Source organism: Aotus nancymaae, unplaced genomic scaffold, assembly GCF_030222135.1.
Source record: "Aotus nancymaae isolate 86718 unplaced genomic scaffold, 86718_ANA_hifiasm-v0.15.2.pri h1tg000131l, whole genome shotgun sequence".
In the NCBI taxonomy this organism is placed as follows: domain Eukaryota; kingdom Metazoa; phylum Chordata; class Mammalia; order Primates; family Aotidae; genus Aotus; species Aotus nancymaae.
Window position 1 is genome coordinate 8,111,523 of NW_026988546.1, and position 20,461 is coordinate 8,131,983.

The 20,461-nt window shown below is 47.5% G+C and overlaps 1 protein-coding gene across 1 annotated transcript in view; it reads left to right on the forward strand.

Moving 5' to 3' along the window:
• Positions 1–5,427: 5,427 nt before the first annotated feature.
• Positions 5,428–20,461, forward strand: part of IL1R2 (interleukin 1 receptor type 2) — a 34,014-nt gene continuing 18,980 nt past the window's right edge. The window contains 1 exon segment of the mRNA XM_021677403.2: positions 5,428–5,496. The gene's annotated coding sequence lies outside the window, so the exon portion shown is untranslated.

Consider the following 20,461-nt stretch of genomic DNA (forward strand, 5'->3'; position numbering starts at 1 on the left):
TTTCAGAAGCGTGAGACTCAGATGTCAGCTGAACCCAGCAAGATGTCCTATGTCACCAGAGCGGGTCTCAAGATTCAATGAAACAATTTCCTGGAAGTTGGAAGATAATATGGATGCTAGGGATATAATGGAGAGGGTTGCTGGAACGGTGGCTCATGCCTATAATCGCAGCACTTTGGGAGGCTGAGGAAGGGGGGATCGCTTGAACCCAGGAGTTGGAGACCAGCCTGGGCAACACAGCAAGACCCCATTTCTATAAATAATTTTTAAAAATTAGCTGGGTGTGGTGGGTGCATGCCTGTATTCTTAACTACTCCAGAGGCTGAGGTTGAAGGAAGGCTTAAGCCCAAAGCTTCAAGGTTACAGTGAACTATGTTGAGCGCATTCCAGCTGGGTGACAGATGAGGCCCTGTCTCTAAAAAACAAAAATTAAAAAAAATAGGGGGGGTGGTTAGGGGTTGTGCGGTGACCAGAAAGGCCATTTCTGTGACAGTTACAAAGGCTGTGTGTGTATGGTGATGCTGAGGTTTTATCTCCAAGTGAGTTGTGCATATGAGGTTTGTTTGATCCTAAAGCATTTATTTTCTAAATGTAAACTTTTAGAATAAAGCCTAGTACCTCTTGCTCTATTTTGGCAAAGGTTGTTCATGTTTAATATACTGAGAACTTCAAAATGACCGTGGCTGGGGTCTGTCTTCTTGCCTGTTGGAGGCCCTGCCAGGTGCTAGCCAGAAGCAGTCATTATTGCTTAGGCAGTGGTTGTAGGAAGTTGGGAGTGGCTCTCAGGGGAGCCAGAATGAAGGATAGCAACTCATGAACACACACACACCCCTAAACACATGCGTGCACTTACACACAGCTGGGAGTCCTAAGGAAGACAGCTCACCTTTTTTTATTTGTTTGTCTTTTACCACCTTCATTGTGAGTCTAACGTCAATTCAATTAACCAGCTATTTGAAATTTTTATGTCTATCGGGAGCTGAGAAGATCCAGTGGGTTATTGATTAGAATAGCTGGTGGGGTTGGCGGGTCGGGGTGGGTGAGATGAGGGGAGGGGGATGTGGAGGATGGCTGGGGTGGCTGCTGCAAGGTAGGGAGCTGAGGGTTGGCTCAGGCGTTACGTATTGGTTGGGATCCAATAGCTGCTGTCTGAGAGTCTGCTCACCATCTCTTCCTGCTGAGCCTGGTGGGGCTGAATCGATCTTCATATCTCAGTGATGAGCTCTGTAGACTGCAGGCTCCATGGCAGTTGCAGCTCCCAGGGCTTCAGATTGGAGCTGCCGTGATATGCAGAGGTATAAGCACAGTGTCAGGTGTGGTGGACGGTGGCCTCTTTCAGCCCCCAGGTGCGTAACAAAGGCTGACTTGATCGTGTCTGTGAGAGCACCATGATTTGGGGTCTTCTCTGTCAGTTTGGACCAGATTAGGAAACAGCTGGGACTGCTGGCAAGAAAAGCCAGTCTGCCTATTCTCAGTATGGGGACACTTGAGCTGGTTCTCAGCAGCGCAAATAATAGCAGGACGAATGAGCATTGCACTGCTCCCTGACGCAGAATGAAAATCAAATTTCCATCATGACGAACAGGAAGTTTTTCATTTTTCCCCCAGAGCAGGGAGTGTAGGTCCGCCTCAGTGAGTGGCTCATCTGTGCCCTGTGAAGTCAACTTCCAGGGTTTCTCTCTCAGACAGAGAGGGATAGTTTTTAGGTCTCCAGGGTCTAAAGAATGAAGAAACATTGCTTCAGTCCTTGCAATAGAATTCCTGGGTTCATGGGGAAGAAAGGCAAAGCCGAGGAGCAGGGCTTCCACCCTCTGCAAGGGGGACAGCGGGCCTCAGGTCAGAGCAGGAAGGGCCTGCCTGGAGCCTCCTGAGCCCACGGGCTGGGGGAAGGCTTGGTTGTGTGGATGGAAGAGCAGCAGGGTGGAGTGCTCGGGGCCAGGTACTACACGGGGTCTGGGTGCCCGTGGAGGGAGAGCAGGCTCTGGAGGGGGCCAGGTTCCAGCTGCCCTCTCATGCATGCTCTGGGTCTTGTGGAAGTGGGGTGGAGGGAAAGTGGGCAGGGGCTGTTCGTGTTATGGGTGGTGTCCTGGAATTCTCACCTTTCCCAGTGTCTCTCATGGAAACCCAAGGTGGGAAAAAGAAGCAGAAGAAAAGGCTGTAACAAAAAAGCACTTCTGCAGTGAAGATTGGATTTTCTCTGAAATGAACAGCAAAATAAAATCTCTCCTGTAGATCTCTAAAGCTCTGTGCATACTTTGTCTATGCTTTCAGACAATCTTAGCCGTAGGTATGAAGGGAATTGAGGTGTTCCAAATTATGCAGAGTCTCTCTCTCTCTCTCTTTTTTTTAATGCTTCTGTTTAGAATTGTGAAACACAGACTTCAAGGACCGAAAAGAATCTTTGAGCTTGTGGCGAGCTGAGGAGTGGAACCCAAAGATGTCCACCTCCTAATTCCTGGAAGCCGTGAACAAATGTTATGTTACATGGGAAAAGGGATTAAGACACAGAGTGTTTTTTTTTTCTTTTTTTTCTTTTTCTGTTATTGTCCAGTTGACCAGGACAGTCTTTAGAATTTTTTTTTTTTTTTTTTGAGCCAGGGTCTTGCTCTGTCATTCAGGTGGAAGTGCAGTGGTACAATCATGGCTCACTGCAGCCTCAAACTCCTGGGCTCAAGCCATTCTCCTGCCTCAGCCTTCCAAGTAGCTGGGACTACAGGCATGCCCCATGACACCTGGATAATTAAAATTATTATTATTATTCTTTTTGTAGAGACAGGGGATTTGGCTTTGTTGCCTAGGCTGGTCTCGAACTCATGGTCAATTTTCTTGTCTCATCCTCCCAAAGTGCTAGGACTGTGCTTGGCCAGAATTTTTAATTTTATAGATTCTGACTTCTAAATTTATCCTATGATTTTGATGACCATATTTTCTTGAATCAAAATTAAGAATCTCTGATCTGACAATGAGTGAGTTTATGGGGATAATATGACAGAGTATTTGGAATTGAGGCTGTCCCATAAAAGCTGGGGGACACATATTCCCTGTTGTAATGCATGACGTAGCCTCTCTCTCCCTTCTCACCTTCCCCACCCTGTGGCTTGTACATTACAAGGAAAGGAGTGGGGTCGGGAACCTTGTCACAAGGGTTTTCAGAGTATTCTGCTAATCTCTGAACCAAAGCAGACTTTGGAAAGGCCTCCTGGGTCTAAAAAATGAAGAATCATTGCTTCAATCTTTGCAATAAACATCCTGGGTGACTTTCACCTCAAACCTCAGAGGATTTCACGATTCTAGAGAACATTCTGTGCTTTGTGGGTTTCCCATCAGTTGGTGGAGAAATTGAGCCATTCAAACGTGCTGTTGGTGGTGGAGGCAGCACAGCGTAGGCCATGAAGCGGGGGCGGAGGGATAAAGTAGCCATTGCTACATGAGCCTCCAAGCAGGCCTGGGGGCTAACTCTTGCATGTCTGTTTTTGGGTCTGAGCATTAATTCTTGAAAAGACTGCTTAAGGAATTCTTGTGACTCTGTGATCAAGTTTTCCCATAGAAAGAAGTGAGGTTATGTAAATTTCTCCTTATAGATCACAAGATCAGCAGTTAACTCCAGCATGGCCAAGGGCAGCTTGCATGGTTTTGCTTCCTCTCTTTGGCTATATTAAGCTGTGGGCTTCCTGTGTTATTTGGTGAACCGGATCCTAACCGAGGCAGGTCAACCGGGAGAGATGTGTTTGGCTGACCACAGAGTGAGGGAGAAGAGAAGGGCTCAGTTATTGGCGTGTTCTTGATCCTGGGATGACGATGGTATTTGGTGAGATTTTCTTGTTGGGATGAATTCCCATCCTTGAAATGTACTAGGCTTGACTCAAAATTTATGTTTTATTCTTCAATCTTACCACGTCAAAATGATGGAAATAAAAACAAAAACAAAAACAAATATTTCACCCTCTAATGGTCCTTAAAAGAATAAACATGATATAATGTAACATCTACCCTCTGCTCAACAAACTCCATTTTGGGGTATTCATAGTTTCCATACAGTTTCCATAAGAATCCACCCATTGTGAAGTTATAAACACCATTAAATCGATACAGCTGACTCACCTCACTCCCCCTTCCCAAATGTCTGAACTTCAGTTTTCTCTTCTTTTTAAACTGGAGGACAGATTTGACCATCTCTAAGTTTCTACCTAGCTCTAATATTGTATTTTTCTAAGATTTTATTTAACCAGTTGGGATTTGACTGTGGAGAGTTACCTTCCTTTGTTAGCAAAAGGATAAAACTAGGGCCCATGGGCCCTTCTGACTGAGCCATTTGTTCTGGGTGTGAATTCCCTAAGATTTCTCTAAAGGAGTTTCTATACCTGCCTCTTTACCTGTAAGAAAATGCAGATCTGCATAAATCAGGCAGACAGTATTATGAAGGTGAATGCCATGGTTTTAAAGTACATTGTGAAAAACATTCTTCCTCTCCAACCACCAACAGGGGGATTCCAAATTACACCTCTTCCTAAATGGGGCGACACGAGTGAACACATAGGCAAGAGGACGCGGGGGACGATGGAAGATTCCAGCCCTGCAGCCTGGCTTTCCAAGGAGGCCGTGGCCAAGGTTTCACGCTCCCAGTTGGCCTCCTGTTGATATCAAGGGAGGCCCAGGACCCTGAGTTCTCCGAAGTTCCATCAGGGCAGCCATCGTGGATGGGAGTTTGTGGGTGGAGCACGTGCAAGTCAGGACCGAAGTTGGTCCTGTTACCCGTGAGGCTTGCAGGGAATCCACTGGCTCTGAGCAGCCAGGTGCACCCTGCCTCGATTTTGTCCCCTCTAACTCCACGGCGGCGACTTGTGTGGGAGAGAGAAGCAACCAACAGCACCTTCTGGCTGGTTAGGGGGTTTAGGAGACATTGGTTTTGTGCAGACATGACTTGGTGCTGGATTCCCACTTTCAGAAGACAAACTATTCAGTTCTGCAAACTCCACAATCTAGAATAAGGAATTAGAAAGCCAATCCCCTCCTTTACTTAACAGTTAAAAATCATACAGGACTCAGAAAACAAAATAAAACAAAAACTTAACCTTTCTTAGATCCTAAAAGTGTTCCTCGGATGGAAAACCAACTCTCCCACTGACTAAAGATCAAAGGCGTCTTTTTCTCTTTAATGGGGCTACAGTTGGGCAAAACGCCCATCACTTTAAAACCACCTCTCAGCTGGAAGTACGTAATTTTTAGCGAGTCACAGAAAAATAGGGAAACTTATGCGGAGTTTCCTTGGCCACTTCCCCATCTGGGTGATCATGTACTCAGCCCCAGCACTGCAGCCTGGGGGTGCTCCCCGTGAGGAGGAAAAGGTGTGTCCACTGCCACCCAGTGTGAGCGGGTGACACCGCCCGGTTAGGAAATCCCAGCTCCCAAGAGGGTATAAATCCCTGCTCGACTGCTGAGCTCCTGCTGGAGGTGAAAGTCTGGCCTGGCAGCCTTCACCAGGTGAGCAGCAACAAGGTGAGAGAATGCAGAGCTGCAGGTAAGAGCTTTTGAGACAGACAGAGAGAGAGAGAGGCAGAAAGAGAGAGAAAGGCAGAGAGAGGCAGAGAGGGAAAGGCAGAGAGGTAGAGACAGAGAGAGGCAGAGAGACAGAGACAGAAAGACAGAGAGGTGAAAAGACAGAGACAGAGACAGAGAGAGGTGGAAAGACAGAGACAGAGAGACAGAGAGAGGCAGAGAGACAGAGACAGAGAAAGAGACAGAGAGAGACAGAGACAAAGACAGAGAGACAGAGATGGAGGGAGATACATAGAGAGAGGCAGACAGAAACACAGAGACAAAGAGAGACAGGGACAGAGAAACAGGGATAGAGAGACAGAGAAACAGAGACAAAGAGATGGAAACAGAGGAAGAGAGAGACACACAGAGACAGACAGAGACAGAGAGAAATCTGGGAGTCTGTACACTGAGTCCATTTCTGGTGGAGCCTCAGGCAACCCTCCCAATTTCTCCAGAACTCAGGTACCTGATCCGGACAACCTTCCTTCCCCATGATCTTCTTCCCCTGTGTGAAGGTGACCTTAAGCATTCCTTGATCTTCCTGGGCCTCAGTTTTTCTATCTGTCAAAAAAGGGGCTGGATCAGAGGGTTCTAAGGACCTTCCATGATTCTAGGCCACAGGCAAAATCGCTGTGGAATCCAACACAAGACAGCAGACGACTGAGACCCGTTTCCACCACGAGAGGCTGGGCATGGGAAGTGTGCTGAATGGGGGGTGGGCATGGGAAGTATACTGAATGGGGGGGTGGGCATGGGAAGTGTGCTGAATGGGGGGTGTGCATGGGAAGTGTGCTGAATGGGGGGTGGGCATGGGAAGTGTGCTGAATGGGGGGTGTGCATGGGAAGTGTGCTGAATGGGGGGTGGGCATGGGAAGTATACTGAATGGGGGGGTGGGCATGGGAAGTGTGCTGAATGGGGGGTGTGCATGAGAAGTGTGCTGAATTGGGGGGTGGGCATGGGAAGTGTGCTGAATGGGGGGTGTGCATGGGAAGTGTGCTGAATTGGGGGGTGGGCATGGGAAGTGTGCTGAATGGGGGGTGGGCATGGGAAGTGTGCTGAATGGGGGGGTGGGCATGGGAAGTGTGCTGAATGGGGGGTGGGCATGGGAAGTGTGCTGAATGGGGGGTGGGCATGGGAAGTATACTGAATGGGGGGGTGGGCATGGGAAGTGTGCTGAATGGGGGGTATGCATGAGAAGTGTGCTGAATTGGGGGGTGGGCATGGGAAGTGTGCTGAATGGGGGGTGGGCATGGGAAGTGTACTGAATGGGGGGTGGGCATGGGAAGTGTACTGAATGGGGGGTGGGCATGGGAAGTGTACTGAATGGGGGGTGGGCATGGGAAGTGTACTGAATGGGGGGTGGGCATGGGAAGTGTGCTGAAATGGGGGGTGTGCATGGGAAGTGTGCTGAATGGGGGGTGCACATGGGAAGTGTGCTAAATGGGGGGTGCGCATGGGAAGTGTACTGAATGGGGGGTGGGCATGGGAAGTGTGCTGAATGGGGGGTGGGCATGAGAAGTGTACTGAATGGGGGGGTGGGCATGGGAAGTGTGCTGAATGGGGGGTGTGCATGGCAAGTGTACTGAATGGGGGGTGTACATGGGAAGTGTACTGAATGGGGGGCTTTCTTCCTTAGAAGCCTCATAAGATTTTCTGGTGTGAACAGTTTGATATTCTAAAGTCACTGTGGATTCTCTGGTGCCTGGCTCTGGGGTGGTTTTCTGGGAGAGGTGGCAGAGTGTGGTTAGGGCTGCGGTATGTTCCCAGAGGTAAACTGGCCTGGGTTCAGAGCCCAGATTGCCTGGGATGAGCTGCGTGACAGCTCACTGCTCAGGGCCTGTGTTTCCACCTGCAAATAGTAAGGTTGAGGGTGATGAGGAGTACGGCCAATGAATCGAGTAATATCAGACACGCAGGCCTTAAGGTCACCCTCACACGGGGAAGAAGGTCACGGGTAAGGAGGGGCACCCAGATCAGACACCTGAGTTCTTGAGAAATCAGAAAAGTTGCCTGAGGCTCCAACAGAAACAGACTCATGTGTCCTGACCCCCAGATCTCCTCTGTCTCTATCTCTGTTTCTCTCTGTCATCTCTGTCCCTCTCTCTGTCTGTTTCTCTGTCTCTCTTAAATCCTGGCACATAGTTTGCTCTTACTGTTTGAAGCTCCTTCTCTTTAATCCATTTCCTTTTGGGGTTTTTGCTCTTCTTAGAGCCCCTCAGGACCCCTCTGCCCCCACCTGCAACTCTGCTCTAAGATCTTGGTCAAGACTCTACACTGCCCTGAGTTCCCTCTTGGTGAGCAGAGGCAGCCAAGTGTCCAGACCTTCCCGGAGGCCCCCAGTGCTGCGTGGCTGCAGTGGGACCTGCCGGCCCCCTCTCTGTGCTCCATCCCACCTCCTGCACCCTCACCTTTTCCATGCCCATTTCTTCAGCTCTACCCTCCCGAGGCCAGCGAGCTTTCTTCCCACCTGCTCGTTACCACATGCGCAGACACAGGAGAGCGCCTTTCTTCTAACCTCATTTAGAACCTTGTACATTTGGATTGTACTTTTCATTTTCTCTCCCTTTGATTACCCTAAAAGGCAAGAAGGAAGCTCAGCTGAATGTCTCAGGGGAGCTGTCCTCTCTCCAGGGCTCTTCAGTTGGCCTGGGAGCCCCCTACCCGGCCCTGCTAGTAGGGCTTCCTTCCTACATCCCCATTCCCACCCCAACCTCCAAAGCCTGTTTGACGATTAGAGCTGAGGGGTCCAGAACATCCACGGACGCTGAGTCCTCTTCCCCTCCCCCAGGAGAGCAGAGTTGGCCTCTAGCAACCACACATTTGAGGCAGGGCAGACTCGGATTGCTTTTTCATGTTACCATCATGACTTTCCACAGGGGAGACACTTGATCATGACAGTGCCTTTGGCCAGTGCTTCTCAAATTTGAGCCTGCATCAGAATCACTGGTGGGCTTAAAAAAATGCAGAGGGCTGGGTGTCTGATTCAGTAAGTCCTGGTTGGCCACCTGAGAATCTGCATTTCTAATTCGTGCCCATGCGATGCTGCTGCTGACGTCAGGGGACCACACTTTGAGAACCCCTTCCTCAGGAGACGTGTCCAGGGCCAAGCCTGTCGGGGAGCTAGTTCAGGACAAGGGCCTTTTGAGATGGTGCTTTCACATCTCCCGAGAGTCTTGTGAATATGTGGCTGATTCTGATTCTCTAGGTCTGAATTTTTCACAAATGGTGTTCATGTTGCCGGTCCACGGACCACACTTTGAGTAGAAAGGATTTAGAAAGTCTAGCAAGAGGGCTTCTTATTTGGGAGCAAGGAAGAAGTTAGTGTAAAGTTTTGGGTGGATCCTAAATTTTCTAGAGCTAATATTCATCAGGGTGTTTTCTTAAATGTCTGTGGTAGGCAGAATTCTAAGATGACTCCCGCTGATCCGTGTTCTTGTATAATCCCCTCCTTGTGGGATATGTGAATAGATGGAAACTCACTCCCATGATTAGGTTACTTTATGCTGCAAGGGTGAAGGAATTCTGAGGAAGTACTTTAGGTTCTCAATCAGTTGACTTGAAGTTAATAAAAAAGATCACATGTGCTGGGTGGGCCTGACCTAAGCAGGTGAGTATTTAAAAGAGGATCTGGAGGTCAGAGTCAAGGGGTCAGAGGCTCGAAGCAGCAGCAGATGTCATTCTTTCTGTTGGCCTTGAAGAAACAAACTGTCTTGGTGTAGAGAGGGCCTCAGGGCAGGAAACATGGGTGGCATTTGGGAGTGGAGAGTGGCCTCATCCAGGGAGAAAGTGAGGGCCCAGTCCTGCAGTCACAACAGCCCTGTGAGCTCGGAACAGGAACCCGTGCTCCAGGAACGAACACAGCCCAAACGGTACCTTGATTTCATTCTTGTGGGATCCGGAGCAGAGATATCTGACCTACAGCAATGTGAGCTAACGAATGTGCTGTTTTAAGTGGCTGAGTCTGTGCTGGTGTGTTACACGGCAAGAGAAAATGAATATAAGGTCCTGATCCTTCTCTTTGATTGTGGTGCCTGCCCACCAAGGTGTACTGTGGCAATGACCTCAGCAGCTTCATACAACACGGGCTGATTTCTTGCTCATGCTATGGCATTGCCATGGGTTAAAGTGTTGGACTATGACAACTCATCAGAACCACTTGGGGACCTGGGTCATTTCCAAAACAGAATTTATGGAGACCAACATTGGCACTCCCATTGTTTTGACACAAGTGCTAGGGGTGGGAGTGGAGATTATTCCTATTTATCAGAAGCAGAAGCAGGCATAGTAGGAGTAAGTGAGTGGGTCGATGGATGCAGGTGGACCTCAGCCTGCTGCCCAGATGGCTTGACTGTGCCGTGCTGGCAACATTGATAAACAAGGGCTCAGTGTGCACCGCACAGGACAGAGGCTAGCAGCAGAGCACCAGCTGTGAAACCCACAGGCCTGGAAATGGCACTTGTTCTTCCCAGTCACGTGCCCCACCCGACTTCAAGGGTGCAGAGAAGTGAATATTGGTGAATATGGGTGTACCCACCACATAGGGTTACCCAGTTAGCTCAGCTGGGGTGGGAGGGAGGGATGCAGGATTTCGGCTCTCCAAGCTTTGCGGAGTTGCTCTCACCAGCAGGGAGCGAGCTGGCTGGGCATCTGACGGCTGAGAGGAGCTGGAGGTGCTGAGAGTGAGAATGGGACACTTGCCCACAGCCCCATGGTGAGCCAAAGGTTTCCTGAGGGACTTTTTGGATCTGGTCTGTAGAAACCCAGCAAGTCTGGGCTATCTTCAAGCTGAAGACCAGATTTTCTTGTGGTGAGGGTGAGCGATTTTCCCATACAGTATAGATAAAAATCCCTTGGGAGTTTCAGTCTTTTTGTGGGGAGGGTGGCTGACTTCTTGTCATTTGGACACCCTGAACACAGGGCTTGGGATGGTTGCCACCCTTGGTGTCCCTCAGAGGACAAGATGGGCACATTTTCCAGAGAGTAGAAGATGATGTTTCAAGGCATACAAAGAAAATCCCATCTGTTTCTACATCTTAACAATTTTGGAAGAAAATATTTCATATATATACAGCATGTTGAAAATGGATACTCACTGCAAATTGATGCCAAACAAAGCACCTTTAAAGCTTTGCCAGTAGGAATCTCATTTGGAGCTAAAGGCCCCTTTCAACTAGGGCAAGGGAATTAAGCCTGCCACTGCATGTATTGCTCTCTGAGTTGGCTCAGATCTACCTCTCTTGTATTCATTTCGTTTCTTTTGGGTAGATGTTTACTCTTCCAGTTTCTCACCAGCACCTTTTTCTAGCCAGGAAGAAGCCTGAGAAGAAGGGGAAGTTGTGTCCCCAGGGAGTGGTGGGCAGCTGATCCACACGTGCTGACTTGGGGTCTGCACTGGCTTCCATGGAGATGTCCCTGGACCTTCCCAGTCATGGGGTGTCCTGTTGAGTCTACTGCTGGGGTCTGTGACTGGGAAAACCTGAGGTCTGGTGCCTCAGTTGAGTCAGAGCCAATGCTCTGTCCAAGGTGGCCCCGCTGTGCCTCTTGCTGGCTCCACAGGTTCTCTGCATCTTGGCCATGATCTTGTTTCTTCTGTGGCTTAGACTGTCCAGGTGATACTTAAAATGTTTAGCAACCAGCAGGGCGTGAGTACCAGCCCGTCAGAAAAGATGCTATGGCACCTGTTGCGGCACCTGAATTGCTCAGAGGAGCAGCAGGAAAGCCAAGGTGGAAGAGGGTGGAGAGCCCAGGGCCTTGGCAAAGTGGTTATCTACCAACAGGTAGGGCAGTCTTCCCTGACTTGGGCTCACTGCTCCTTGCTGACTAAATACCCTGCAGCCGTGGCTATAGGGCATCTTGTCTTTCATCATGGCAGCCCCATCTCAGCCGAGATCTCAGTTCACCTCCCATTCTCTCCTGAAAGAGCAGGGGCAGGTCTCAATCTCCCCCATGAGGGAAGCATCTCTTTACCTAACAGCCACACCATTATTTCCACTCTTCTTTAGCGCCCATTATATTCACAAAGTGGAATTCCTCTAGAGACGCAACTCGGAAGCAGAGCAAAAATTCCTCTGCATCCGACCTCCCTTTCTCTTTTGCCTCTTGTCTCTTTGATCCCAGGTTTCAAACCCAGAATAAGAAGCAGGACTGCCTGCCTGATTCCTCTTGTACCTTCCCTCTTTTCACCCTGGAGCCCAAAGGGTCTTTTTCTTCTACTGACACTTCCTACCTGGAAGGAACTTCCCCTGTGTCATGTCCACTTCCTTCCCTCCTTCTGAGGAGGCCTTTGCTCTTCCCCTTTCCTGGGGCCATAGTGGCGGAAGAATACAGGATAGCAAGGAGGAAAACACATTGGGAGTTAACGGCAATATTATCTTCATTGTGTCTGTGTTACGTGTACTGTCTCATCCCAGAGAAAGAGGGGTTTGAACAAAATTTACACTGTTCTTTGTGATTCAAGGCAATCATTAGGAGCATCAGTTATTTTGTGCTTTAACGTCCTGATAGTCTCAGTAGGGCACAGTAACATGGAAGGGACTGTTGGTGTCTGTGCTTCAAGTCCCCACATGGCTGTGTGCTTCGGTTCTTGTATCTGCCGTAATGGTTTTCCTGTCTCCTCTGTTACTGGGCAATCAGCTTCCACTTTTTCCAGTGTGCATTTTCTTCTCTCAGCCTCTCCATCTTTCCAATTTGCCACCTGGAATCCGCTTTTGATAGAGCATTCTGTTCACCTGTTGCCGCATGAAAAACTACCCCAAAACTTAGTGGCTTAAAAATGACAACGATTTTATGGCAACTCCTAGTTTCCGTATGTCACTAATTTGAGGGCTTCTAGGTGATTCTTCTGCTCCATGTGCCTGATTGAGTTAAACAGTGATACTCAGCTGGTGAACAGACTCATCTAGAGGGTCCACGATGGCTTCACTCACATGGCTGGTGCCTTTGCAGGGTTCCCAGGAGGCTGGGCATAGCTGGGACTGCCAACCAATGCCCTACATATAGCCTTCCTAGTGAGGTGGTCTCAGGGCAGTTGGACCATTTTCATGGGACTGGTTTTCCACGGAAGCCAGGCAGAAGCGAGCACCCCATGGAAACCAGGTGGAGGCTGCGTGGACTTTTCTGATCTAGCTCCAGAGTTCACACAACACCACTTCTGCTGCATTGTATTGGTTACACCAAGTTACAGGCCAGCCCACATTCAAGGGAGGTGAGTTAGACTCCACCTCTTGGTGGCGGAGTGACACGGTCACATTCTAGAAGACCATGTGGGATGGGAGATACTGTTGTGGTCACCTCTGGAAAATACAATCTGCTACTCTGAGAAACTAGCCACGCTCATATAAGTAAACAGAAAGAGCTTCTGAAGGAAGACTTCAAACCTGCTCCTGTGAGTGAAATATGCTACATGCCTTTGTGCCAGGATCTGATTGGCTGTCTTTCACCTACTCAGGTCTTCCTGTCCTTGCTTCTTCTGTCTTTGTCATATTTTAGACGGGCAGGTTTTCTGGATGACTGATTACTCAAATATTTCAGGTGTTTTCCACACTCAGAGTATAAGGTTGAAAGCAAAATTTGTTTTAAGGGTGTATGTCTGTTACCAACCAACCCCTGCTCCAATGCCAGTAGAGCGTTCAGTTACTAATTAACTTCATCCAGCAGGTAGCCCAAGATAGCTAGAAGTCCAGTGCCCAGGAGACCTCAGAAGCCCCGAGTGGCAGCTCTGCCATTGCTGGCCATGGGGCCTTCCCCAAGAGAGTTGACTGGGCTCAGTGGTTGTCTTCTATGACTCGATGCTTTAGAAATTGAAGCTGTTTCTAGGACTGAGGAGGCCTAAGCTCAAATCCAGATTGACTTAGAGTCCCAGGGTTTTACACCTGCAAGCTACCTGGGAGGTCTCACCAGCCCAACCTTTGTATTTTAGAGGTGAAGAAACTGTGACTCAGAGATTGAGCAAATGACTCTGTGGTTGCCTAAGATTACATAGTTAGTTAATGGTACAGTGAAGACAGAAGCCCAATTCCAACCTTCAGTTCCATATGCTTGAAGACTGTGTCACCAAGAAAAAAACCTTAGAATTCCTGGCAGCCTTGGATATGTATGTGTGTGTATGCATGTGTATGTATGTACTTAGAATTGCATGTTTATATGCTAAACATGCAACATTTCTATTGTGTATTTTATAGAACACTTATATGTTCTATAATATGGATCTGTGCATTTGGGCTTATGGATCTATTAGGTAAAATTGCACACATTTCTAGTATAGTAACTGTTGTTAGCTAAGTTACCAGCTACACTACCGGTGAGTTCTCAGGCTGGGCTGTGGAAGGGTCCCTTAGCAGGAATTCGGCAGAATGCAGATGGCAGAAGTGCTGATTTCTCATCGCGTCTGCCAGCTGTGTCCTTGAGTGAGCTCTTTACCTCCCTGAATACCTGGCTCTGCTTCTGTAAAACACCGATAAGAGCTACTGCTGGTTGAGCACTTTCTTTTTGCAGCACTGCTGAGCTCGTTACATATGATGTGACATCCAGTCCTCCTGTAGTGCACACCAGGGTATGCCCATTTCACAGATGAGGAGTCTGAGCCTCACACAGGTAATGTAACCTGCCCACCACCCTGCTGCTGGCAAGAAGGAAGGCAGGATTCCCATTTCTCTGTCCAGATACACTATGCTCTTCTGTATAAACCTCCTAACTCCCAAGGTTATCGGAAGGTGTTGACAGACTTCTTTGAAGCTGTCCCAGAGGGTAGAATATGACTAATAAATGAAGTTTAGAGGGAGGCAAATTTGGGATTCAAAATGACAGACATTTCTAATTGTGGATACTTCCCAAGACAGGCAGTGAGTATCTTGTGACAGGGTAAGCTTGGCCTTCTATAGAGGATGCTGGGTTTTGGAAGACCGTTTGGCTGGGCAGATGGACCTAATGGCTTCTGGAGCCCCCTGTAGCTCCACGTGTTGATGCTTCTACAGAGCAGAGAATGAGTGGCAAAACCAAGCATTGTGTAGACTCAGGTTTACATCCTACTTTGTCATTCCTTAGTTCTGTGGCCTTGGGCAAGTGACTTAATGTACCTGAGTCTATTTCCATTGCTCCAGATTTATAATGGGGATGCTGGGCTCTACCAGACTCTGAGTTTTGTCCTCTGGAGTCACACAGAGCAGCGCATTCCTCTTACCCAAATACCAGGCTGAGAGAATTTGAAGCCTGTGGGTTTTCCCTGCAGATGCCCAGGGCCTCATGGGTAGAGCTTCCTCATCAGTCATTTTGGAGTAGGATGGTGATTGTTACAGGTTAGAGGAGTGGTCTTGCTGGGTGTCAGCCTGGGCAGGGTCTAATGCAGGAGGCAGGTGAAGCAAATGTTGGTTGATGGTCCAGGCTGCTGGGGGCTTGGAACGACCTAGGCTCATGGGGAATGGAATGTTGACACAGTATTTGAATGAATGAATCATGAGTTGGATTGGTTGACTGAACTTGACCAACTTCTGTCCCAAGAACCACTGACTAAGAGACATTTCAGTGGTGGTTTTAGCGAGAAGCAATGTTTGCTGGCAGACAGTATAAAGAGAGTGCTTATGCCTTGGTGAAACTGGCTGTATCAGCTTCTGCAGATTTGCTCCTCTGAGATTCAGCCCAACGTGGCCCAATGCCCTATCATGCCAAAGATGGGTCTCCCTGCAGCATGGCCTCCAGAGAGCAATCTGTCTCACGAGGTCCCACCAGGGAAGGAGACTAGTGTCCAGGACATCACCAGCTGTCATTCTGACACAGCTATGCAAACCAGGAACAGTCTCAGCCTGCTGCTCTGAGGCTGATTCCTTCTCTAGCTTTTTTCTTTCCTATAGAACAAAAATAGTTTCTAGACAACTCATCTAGGTTTTTTTTCTGAGCCAGTACATTTTTCAATAAAAGCTGCCTGAAACCTGGTCATGTATATCTCTACCTTTGAGTCCAGAAATTCCACCCTGTCTCCAAACTCTTAAAATTCTGTGATATCCTAGGACTTAGTTAAAAAATACATCTTATATTGTTTTACCTTTGAATTTATAAAAATTTTCCAGACTTAGTTTTGATGTAAATATTTATTTCCTCACGGGTTTCGAAGGATTTATATACGACATGCATAAAACATGTTTGGGCTCTTAGGAATTCATTTTACACACTAGAGGTGACTCAGTGGTATGTGTAAGGCCTGATAGTTATGTGATTTCATTAACATTCAGCACCTGACACCTTGTTTTTGTTCTTTGAATGACTGTGCCACCTGACTCAGAGATGAGACAGTTGCCTAAAAAATTCTGGGAACAAGGTAAAGGTAGGCATAAAAAAGAGTTTAATCTTCTGGGTGAATTCAGTCCAGATGTATTCCAATATATTATCAAATAAAATTGTTACTCCTTCTACATGCTTGAAAATTCCTTTCTGGAGCCATCGTTTACTTACTAGCTTCTCAATTTGTTAAAAAAAAATGTATTCTGAAGTATTTAGAGGTGAAGTTTAATGACGTCTGAAACTTTCAGGTGTTCAGGAGAAAATAAATCTGTGTCTGTCTGTGATGTCTTTGTCAATGTGTACATGCCTGTGTGTATATAGAGAGAGAAAAAGAGGGAGAGAGATTGAGAATAAGGCGAATGCAGCAACGTATTAACAATTGGAGAATGTAGTGAAATATATACTTGCATTTGCCATAGTATGTTTTCAACTTTTCAGTCTTTTTATAATTTGTAAAAATTAAATGGAAAGGTGGAGTAAACACTTACATCCCTTTAGGCTATATGTACTGTCTGTGACCAGAAGCTGCAGACACCTGGGAATCAAAGGCAGGTAATGGTTACCTGGGCCTCAGTGTGTGCTCTCCACCTGTCCAGCTTAGGGCTGTGTCATCAGCTCTTTCGACCTTCCAGAATTCTTTTTCCTTCCTCTCACACTTCACACATTTTTGTCTTTTTCTTATGCCTGGTCCTGCTTTTCCTCATATGCCTCTGTTTTCTTATGCTGAATGTGGTGGAAAAAAAAGGATAGAATTCTAACTCAAATACTCGGAATGAGCTGCCCTTGAAATTTCTTTCTTCCAGTAAGGTCAACTCAGATTTCAGCAGAAATGTCAAGCTGTCTGTGATTTAAAAACTCATTTAAAGAAAGTAGGGCAGGAGAATAGTGCTTTGCTGTACAACTAATTTTTTTTTCCCCTCTGGGCCTGCCAAAAATTTACTGTTTCCCACACTACAGCAATTTTGGTTCCAATCTTTTTTTGAGGTTTTGATTATTGAAAACTGTCACTACTATATGCTTGTGGTTTACTTGTCTGCAGCCACTTCCTGGAGAAGTCACAGTAAAGCAGCTCTTTTGCCCAAGTCCAGGGAGAGAACCCAAGACAATTCCCTTGGCTGGAGATGGGGGTGGGGGTGGATGGGGGTGGCAGACTGGAGGAGGACAGCATTTTGGGATTCGTTCCACTGGAACAGGGTCCTCGTTGAAACACTTCTTCTCACCCAACCAGCCATGTGATTTGGAGAAGGGAATTTAACTTGAAACTCACTCTACCTGTAGAAAGAAGAGACTTGATTAGATTTCTCAAAGAGTCTTCAGCTCCATAGCTCTGTGAATCGTTACATACTGACTGTTCCTGAATGGCACAGCCTGACTTTCTGGTGTCAAAGTAATTTTAAACATGGTTACAAACCTTCCCATAATTCGAGGCTAAGCCCGAACCTGAGAGAACGTAAGCATGGCGGGGCACTTTCATTTGAGGGGAGGCTGCACATCAACTCCTGATTTTGAGTTAAAGTGACTTTTAGAGTTAACCAGCAGAAACTGTTTACTTGAAATAGTTGAATATCTATCAGAAAAAAGACTGTGAGAACACAGCACCTGACAGTACCTGACAGGGCTCCTTCCCCTGGGATCTTTTTATAAATTCTGGAAAAACAATATATTGGGAATAGGCTTGGCTGTGCGTGACAGAAAGTCTGGACACATATAAAAGGTAGTCCAGGATGGTGGGTGGCTTCACAAAGCCACCAAAAACTCAGGTTCCCCTCTTACTGCCCTACTGCATTCAATGAATTGTTTGTACCTTACAGTTCTAGATGGTGGCCACAATCCAGCCACCACATCCACACTGAGCAACAGGAAGGAAGGTTAGTGGAGACCTCCCAGGGGGATCACATGACACTTCCACTCACATCTCATTGACCCACATTGTGTCATATGGCCACTCCTTGTTGCAAGGGATGACGGGAAATGTCTATGGATAGAGGGCCATGTGCCCAGGTAAGATTCAGGGGTTCTATTATTGGGGAAGAAGTGGGGACAGATATTGGGAGAAGAAACTAGCAGCATCTGTCATAGAAAGTGTATTTTCAAAGAACAAGGGCTTTGGAATCACAGTGCTGGGTTTAAATTTCAATGTCTGCTTACCAACTGTAAGAGCTTGGCCAGGCCTCTTAACCTCTTTGAACTTTTCTAATACATCCTCTGTAGAATCAGCATGGTACTCACTTCATGGGGATAAAACGCAGGAACGAATGTTCAACATTTGGCACAACAGCTATGGCTATTACACTAGTTCCTACAACAGCAGCTTTGAATTCATTTACTTATCCTGATATGTGGTATTGGTTAGCCATGGTGTATTTAATTCCCACTTCTTTCATGTCTTTACTGGAGAACTAGTGGGTCTGGCTTGGTCCAGTATAGGTGGGGATTCGATAAGCTAATGCGTGTCCAAGGAGGACACAGCAACTTGGTGGATGTTTATGTCACCTTCATGCTGGCAAACCTGAGAGTGTGGTTAGAGGTAAAGTCACAGGAACTATTCGTGCTTCAGAAAGCCCTGAAAAATAGTATTGTGTAGAAACAGAATTTAAGGGAGAAAGCTCCAGGGATACACAGTTAAGGGGACGATCTCAGGTCACCAGAAGGGGGAGCTCAGACTGTCACTCTGAGTCCTTGGACTCTGAGGGTTCCTGACTCAAGAGGGAACGGGGGAGGGTTTCTGGAGTGCGAGGGTCGCGTCCTCAGTGCCACCCTGGGTTTACTGCAAGTCATTCCCAGAGATATCTGTGCCGGGAGCAGGGAACAATTCAAGGAAAATGTGGCTGAAAATTTTTCTCCTGGATTCATTCACAACTCCTGCCGTGGTAGACTTTCAGTCACAAATATTCCCTGGTATGTTCTGGTGTGTAAGCCATGAGGGCTGTGAGCAAGACCAGGAATTGTCACCATCCTTGCGGAGCCAGAAGACTCAGGCGTAGCAGCCAGCATGACTGCTCCCACTTCCCGCCCCGCCGATGGCCAGCTGGGGCATTGACTTGCTATGGCCGATGGAATGTGGGCAGACAGGAGGGAGCTGGTTCCCAGCGTGGCCTGGTGTGCGCTTTTGCCTGCATTGTTTCCATTTTCGCCATCCCCAAAGAGGATCATCTCCCAGGAAGCTTACTGGTCCAAGGAGGATGAGACGCCCGTGGAACAGACTTGGATCTCATCTGCACCTCAGAGCCAGGTCTAACCCAGCCTAGTTTGTGTTAACCAAATTCCATCTCGCCCACAGACTTCTGAGCAAGAGTGAATGACTGTTGTTTCACACCATTCCGTTCTGGGGTCGTTGGTTTGTTAAGCATCGTTGTGGCCGTGGTTAGCAGACACAGGGGACACTTGTGATAGAGTGTGAGATGGTCATCAGAAAGACAAAGAGGGCATCTGACACTCCAGTCTCTGGGGGTGCCGGGGGAAGAGTGCTTCATTAACTTGTATAAACTATTTCTGTTTTGGGTGTCATGTTGCATTTTTCCCTGGGAGGCTGTAGGCCAGAGTGTCAGCAGGACACACACAATCCCTCAGCGCATCAGAATTGAATGCAAAATAGGAGTTATCCATATAGGACATAGGAAAAGTTCTCTGCCAAGTGTAAATATGAGGATCCTTGGGCTTTGATCCATTTGCTCATTCATTCATAAAATAGGAGTTAGGGCTAGAACTGTGAATAAAATAAAGCAGGGTTCCATCAACCAAAATGTGTCTGACAGTCTCAACAATTTAGCTTATTTTGCCAAGGTTAAGGACAATGCCCAGGAGAAAAAACACAGAGGCGCAGAAAAGACAGTCTGTGGGCCGTGCCTTTCTCCAAAGATGATTTTGAAGCCTTCAATATGTAAAGGTTTTCCCCTATTGAAAAGCAGGCTGGAGGGGAGACAGGGAGGGTGTGGTCATTACTGAATCCACATGTTGCAAGGGAAAAGGAACGGGTAGGGGAATAGTCAATTATATTCCTCTTGTGCTGAGTAAATCTACTCTTTACATTAGATAGGGTGAACATAGAGTAGCTACCTGTGGAGAATTTTAAAATCTTTTATCAGGAGCTCTCTGCTTCGGAGGAAGAGGAAAGGCAGCTTCTTGCAGGACTCTGAAAACTAAGAGTTTTCAGCTTAATTTTCCTTTTGGCAGAGTGAATTGGGGGTCCCAAGTTTTTGTTTTCCTTTCACAGCCCTTCCATCGATGGAGCCTGAGTTCTGGAGAGGGGAGACAGGGCTGATGATGAATGGCACCGAGAATGACAGGGAAGGGGAGGAAAACACGGAGTGCTGGGATTAAACGTGGTACAATTTTAGACAGGGAGGTGAGGGAGACCTCACCAGGAAAGTGAAGTCTGAGCAGAGAGGGCACTCACAGTGGCCTTAGCTGAGGAGACAGCATCGCTGGCCAAGGGGCAGGAATGGTGAAGGCAGTCCTCTGCAGAGATGGCAGTTTAGGGGATGGAGCCTTTCTGCCAAGTATGCCTGTAGGTGCTACAGGAATTCAACTTTAGGTGTGTTCAGTGAATGTAGCTGCAGAGAAGCAAATCCAAAAATTCTGAGTTTTCTTCTTAAACAGAGCAGGCAAAAAGGTTCCCATCATCCAGTGAAGCCTGCAGACCCTGCTCCT